We start from the raw sequence: 6708 nt of genomic DNA, 5'->3' as shown, positions 1-6708 counted from the left end.
GGCCAATCTCTTGAGCCAAGGCAAAGCCTTTAATGGGGAAAAACTGCAAAAAAGCCCACTCAACCTTCACCCACACTCCCACCACTGGCACTTTTCAGGGCAACAAGAGACATTCCATAAACTAACCCTGTTCCACCTTCCTCATCACTAGGCATTCTGTCTTGTATAAGGACTTTGTATACCAGTAACATACACATACATAAGTATAGACATACCCACACTCTAGTATGGGTTCGTTACATCAAGAATTTGGTTGCAAATACTGTAGCCTCACAAAACCTCTGCTTTGGGCCAGCTTTCCATTATAGAAGGAACAGAAAGCACCTAGCACACAATTGCAACATAATTTATATCAACAAAATATGAGTATGTTTAAAAGTAATATTTTGCAGTAAGAGTCAAGGTGCCAACTCTATAGGTAAAAAAATTGTTTGTATATTTAGAATACTGCCTTTTCAAGATTTTAGACCAAAACATATGTATTTAGTGTCCTCATAGAAAACAGAATCTTTGCAAACAGGTTCTGGTAGATTTTTTTTCTGTTCCAGAATGCTTAGGTCCCATAAATTATGCTGAATTTCAACTTCAGCCACTAAAATGTCTATCATCTATTCTCTGAAGTCTATTCTCTATCACCTTTCTTTCAGTGACGCGACATGCTGTGAGGTTGGAGGTCTTCTTTTTATCATAACTATCTGTCTCTTAGTCAAGATACCCAACCTATGAACCACTACCTTCATATAATGATTTTTGACTGTTGTATTATGGTATTTTACAGTCTTCATTTAGATTGGAAAATTAGTAATTTGAGTTGTGTGTCTGAGATTGTTTCATTTTGCATTTGCTTTTAATTTTTCCCTCATGCCCCTAACCCAATAAAACAGAGAGTGGTAACACAGTATATTTCATTCAGATAAAAATATTTTGGGTAAAATATTTGGTATAGTCTAAGAACACCAGGCTGCACAAATATGTTACTCAGAGATGGTGCACTCTGGAGCCAAGAGAGTCCTGAAAATCCCAAAATCCTGAATCAACCTACTAAAGAAATAAAAATATTTTAAAAAAAAATCAAAAAAAAGGAACACACAAAACTGCTCAAGCACTAACTATCAAGGTAATTCAGTCTCCTAAGGACTGTATTATAGGAACATAAAACAAAGGGGAAGGAAGAAATTCTAACAGTATAGATATATGTCACTATGAGCAATCACATCTTTGAGGCAAGCTTTTACATTTGGGTGTTTTTCAGTTATACTGACAAAGATTAACATATGTTGGCCTCAAAAAAAGAGAGTTATATTTTTTACTTATTTAGAAGACTGAAAATTCATCCAGTAACAGATTCTAGGCAGATCAAGAATTCTCTTGCATTTTAGATATTTTCACTGGGAAAATAAAGGAATACGAGCAAATGTGCCTCCCATCCTTCGGGAAGGTCTTGCACACTACTCAGCCTCTCTCACCCACTCAATATGTAAGTGTGGACATAAATGAAAATCACTTCAAACCCGAGACATGCAGCATGTGCTGCTGTCCAAACATTATGCAGTCAAGGAACAGGAGACATGAATTCAATTCACTGCCCTCAAAAAGTCAGAAAGTGAATCTGAGCATCTACTTCAGTAACTAAGGATGAACGAAGATTGATTAGGCTTTATGGCATTTCATTTCTACCCACAAGGAAATAAAGAGGTCTGCTGCTAATACTAATTGCTCCATCTGCCAATAAGAAATCTTAGACAACTATGCAACAAAGCTTATAAGAAACCACCTTGAAGATCACAGAAACTCTCTACAAAGCTTAAGTCCTTTCACATCTCATTTGAGTGCAAGAATGAGCCATTCTCTCACTCAGTTTCTCCCCTGAATACCTGCATACATCTATTGCTTACTTCTCCTTACTGCCCCTTTGGGAGCAATGACTGTTAATTGAAATGGCCCCCCTTTGTAACAGTCAGCAGCTGGTTTGATTACTGTATTCCAATAAATAATATGGCTGTATTAATTCAGACAGAGCAATTAACACACAGGCCAGACATTTTTATTGTGTCACTTTTACTGTATACTACCAATTAGGTGTTTCTATCTGAAATACTATCCCCTGTTGAAAGCCAAATCAATTCAGCTACAGGTTGATCTTTCCAACAATTGTGTCCCCCATTAAGAAACATCCAACAGCACCTTTCAAACCACCCACATTGATCCTCCCTGCCCTGAATTTACGTCTGGATTCACACTCAATCCTTTGCATTTGCCTTTTATTTTTAACGAGCAAAAATAAATGCTAATATTTTTGATCAGATGCTGAAAACAAAAGACATGGGCTATTTAGATCCATGTTCCACTTCCTGTTATTTAGATTCACCACAAGTGCCATTCACATCGAAAGAAAATAAAATTTACTCCCTAGAAAAATTGATCTTTTGTTAAAGCAATGCTAAAACTTTATCAGATTCGGAAGGGTGGGGGAGAAAAGGAGGTATTTGTAAAGCACTACGGTATTTGCATAAGAGCATCTAATCTTCTCTCAAAGATATTGCACGACTTCTTCGAAATTTAATTTTCAAGGAGCACAAAGAAAACAGTAGTTTGGTAAGTTGTGTAACAGCTGAAACTGAAGGAATCACAGGATAGGTTTTATATACTGCTTAGAGATTTTCTTAATCAGATCTAAGTTTGAAAATGCTTTATCATTCTTAAGTAGGATGAATTATAGATGTATTTACATTTTTCTGTTCTTTTAATTGGCTTACATTAAGTGGGCTCTATTATTACCATATTTTTGTACATATTTAAGAAGTTAAAAGAGTTTTTTGCATCCATATTTCTGTCATGATAAAAAGACTTGTTCCTTGCTTGGACAGTTCCCTTGACAGTTTCTGATGTTTTCCAAAGAGCCAATGTTATTAGCCTAATTCGGACAGATATAAAGCTGTCTGAAGATATAAAGTTATAAAAGTATATGGTACAGAGAAACTGAAGCTGTACTCAAAGTAAGGATATTTTATGCTTAGCAATCACACATTCTCTTCAAGTTGGATCTCTAAAATGGAAATAAAAGTTATCATCATCTGTTTTTCCTGTCTCATCAAGTTCTCTTGAATCTTGGCCTAAATGACTTCAGAAGCAATGATTTTTCTAACTGTTGATAATTAAAAGAAAATCAACACTTTTACAAATACACTTTAAAGGGAACACAAATGAAATGCTTAAGAATGAGTCCTTGCTTGAGAGGAGCATGTTACATTTTTTTTACTTTTTATTTTGGAGTAAACCTTCATCAGTCTCTTGGTTTGACTTATCAAATAAACACTGAAGTTTACTATTAAAGCTATTAAATAGAAAGAGAAGGAAGTAATACTGTTTTGATACTCCAGAGACCTGAACAGATTACCAGTTATCTTCCTCGCTTGGTTTCATGACTATGAAGATTTTTAAGCATTACATAGTATAAAGGCAATGCAGAAACCAGGCAAAAATTTATCACATAATTTCTCCAGAAATAGGCTTCCCATCCTTCATTTGTATTAAAGCCAATCTGCAAAAATGCTGGATAGAAAGCATAAAACATGGTATAAGATTATTTGACCCTGACTGCTTTCTACATGCTATGACTGTGCACTACATACCATCCTGTTCATTCAAACCATCCAAACTCTAGCTGACAACAGTTCAAGAAAGTGATACATGCTTAAAAGAATTCAAAACCAACTTCCTTTCCAACGTTTTTTCAACCTTTTTTTTCCTTTTTTAAATTAATCAGATAAAGATTTAAAATTTTTACCATTAAATAATAGAAAATATCACATGATGACAACTCATCATCTTAGCTTAAAAAAAAGCACTCGGATAAATATTATGCAGTGGACACAATTTACATCCAGGAGGACAGAAACACAGCATTTGCATAGACACTCCCAGAACAGAGCAGTAAAACACCTGAATTCGCTGCAAGCCCTTAGAAGGGGAATTAAGAACTGGGTTGTGCTAAATTCTTATTTAGGCTTACCGTGAAAAAGAGAAAAAAAGTTTCTTCAGATCAAAAATTTTTTGTTTTATGAATTTACAGAATCAGATCTAGACTACTCCATCTTAGCACTACCTTCTTGCTCATTCACTCTTACACACTAAGCAAATGAAAATACCTTCTCACAGGTCTTCTCAGTAACACTGGAAATACTTTCAGAATAGGCTTTCTAATCCAATCCTATAATAAATAATTTAAGCACTTCTATAAAATCCAAGTAAATACTCCAAGTTTTCATGACAATTCTATTCTTCCAGTTTCCCCTATCATAACAGACAACACACGAATGAAAAGCATAGCCCCATTGGCGTATGGAGACATGGAGAAAAGGTAGTTCTCTAAGGACTATAAATAAATTCACTCACATAAAGTATACATGAATCTTAACTACATGGATGATGCCAGACTTCAATAATCCCAGAAGAATCTGATAAATAGCATGAAGTATCATAGAAAGGCCTACTTTACATTGCATAATGTCTTAATTACCTTAAACTCCTCTATAAAACAGACACAGAAATAGATAACATGAAAGAAAAAATGTTTCCAGATAGAAGCTGTATTTTAATTAAATGGTAAATAAATCCCAGTGAACAAGTAGCAACCGTAACAGTGGTGCTCCTCCCATGGAAAGCTAAGTGCCTCATACCTGCATGATTTAGTTCAAAGATGCACAAAACCTGGGGAAGTAATTTCAGAGTTCTGGGGCCTACTATAATAAATTAGAAAAGAATATTAAATAATTATCAGATATATTTGAGAGATCAAACTTATATTCTGACTGAGCTGCATTTCTGTAGTCAGTCCTAGAACTGCTCAGTATTAGAAAAAGCTGTAAAGTCCTTCATGTCATTCCTCTGTCCGTCCTATGGTTTCTCTAATCTGTTCGGAGATCACTGACAACAACAGAGGCTTTGTAGGCCAGAGCTCTACCATCACCACCTTCAGAAAGCTTTTCCCAAATTTCAACCCAGATTTTCCTTAATATTTGAATTCCCTCATTTTCTGTCACTGCAAATATGGAGAAAAATTATTTGTGGTAGCCTTTCTACATCTCTGAGGGCTGCTGTCATGTTCCTTCTTAGCCTTAGGACTTGAAATTCAGTCTCTCTCAATAGGTTTCTTATTTACACCATCACTCTTCTTCTCTGGATTTCTCATCAGGCCACATTTTCTTGGAACAGTGGGCCACAAATGAAGATAGCTCTCTGCTGATGCCTTACCAATGCTGGGCAGGGCAAGGCTGTATCAAGTGTCATGCAGATTCTATGTCTGTTTATAAATCCCCATTCATTTTTTTCTGTCTTCGCATGACACAGCATAACATGACTGATTCACAATCGGTTTCTGATAGACTAAAAAACTAAATCCTTTTATGCAAAACTCTTGGTTAGACTCTTTACATCTGCTCTTAAATAATTATTCAACTTGTATGTTGGCATTTTTTTTGTCAGAGCAATTCTGACAAAGTAAATATGCCTACTGCAAACACATTAACCAGAAGGACCTGAATTTTTTTCAGTTACATGTGCCACAACTTAATACAGAGCTACTGGCAGCTCAGACTGGCACATAATATTGTATAGCTTATCTCCTCTTTCATTTCCAAGAAAAGTATCTCTATTTCATAAACAGTGGCACAAAAAATAAGCCATATGTTATGTGAAGAGAAACATAAGGGTAGTGTATAGTATGTATATTACCTTTTTAATCTGATTGAGCATTTAGAAGAAAAGATATCAGTCAAGGACAGCAGCTCTAGAACCGCTACAACTCAACAACTGCTTATGGTAGGTTTTGGCTCTTTGCTGACAGTGGGATTTTTATTCACCTGCAGCTCAGCACTAGAAAGTCTTTCAAACCAGTGAGGACTTTGCAATGCGGTGATAATTTTACAGAAGACCCCTAATGTAATATACTAGTTGATCTATGCATGGACTCCAAACTTCAGGACTGGACTTCGATCTCTGCCAGTGTCATTTTATTGCATTATTTTATAATGCATTACTTCATTGCATTCAGTAAGATTCAAACCCATTCAGAATATCAAAACCAGAGAGAAAAAAATTATTCTGTTGAGTTGAACCTGGTAGTTCAATCCATTCCTGAGTGACATTAAAGATTAAGAGTCCTCCAGGAAAAAGTGAGATAACACTACAGTACTTAGATGGCACTGACAAGGGGAGGATATGAGAACAGAAGGGGAAGAATCACAAAAAGGAAAAGAAATACAGTGCTAATGATTGCTTTCTTAAATTACTGCTGATCCAGAAAAAAAAAAAATCAAAACACATGAGATTGCTTCACTGATGTTTTCTCCCACAAAACAATTAGCATCCTCAAATCAAAGCTTTTATTACCCTTGTCAGTATAGCAATACCATGGAATAGAACACTTGACTATCAACCTTGTTGCTTTTTGTACTATTAGCACAAGAAACACACACCATAAAATACTGTTTAAAAGGTGCAATAAATAGCACCCAAGAGCTGGTTTTGACATGTAATCAGTCTTGACAAGCTTTGGGCTGACTTTGCTGGCCTACTGACCCTGCCCATAGGCAAAGCATGTCTCTTTGCCACAGCTAATCTTTTCTGGACACCCCTGTCACAGTGCAACTCCATTTCAAACAGCTGAAAAGGTCAACAACTGTCTCTCCACTTTCAGAATGAATTCAA

Source organism: Falco punctatus (assembly GCF_963210335.1).
Source record: "Falco punctatus genome assembly, chromosome: 9".
Lineage (NCBI taxonomy): Eukaryota > Metazoa > Chordata > Aves > Falconiformes > Falconidae > Falco > Falco punctatus.
Note: the sequence above shows the minus strand (reverse complement) of the source record.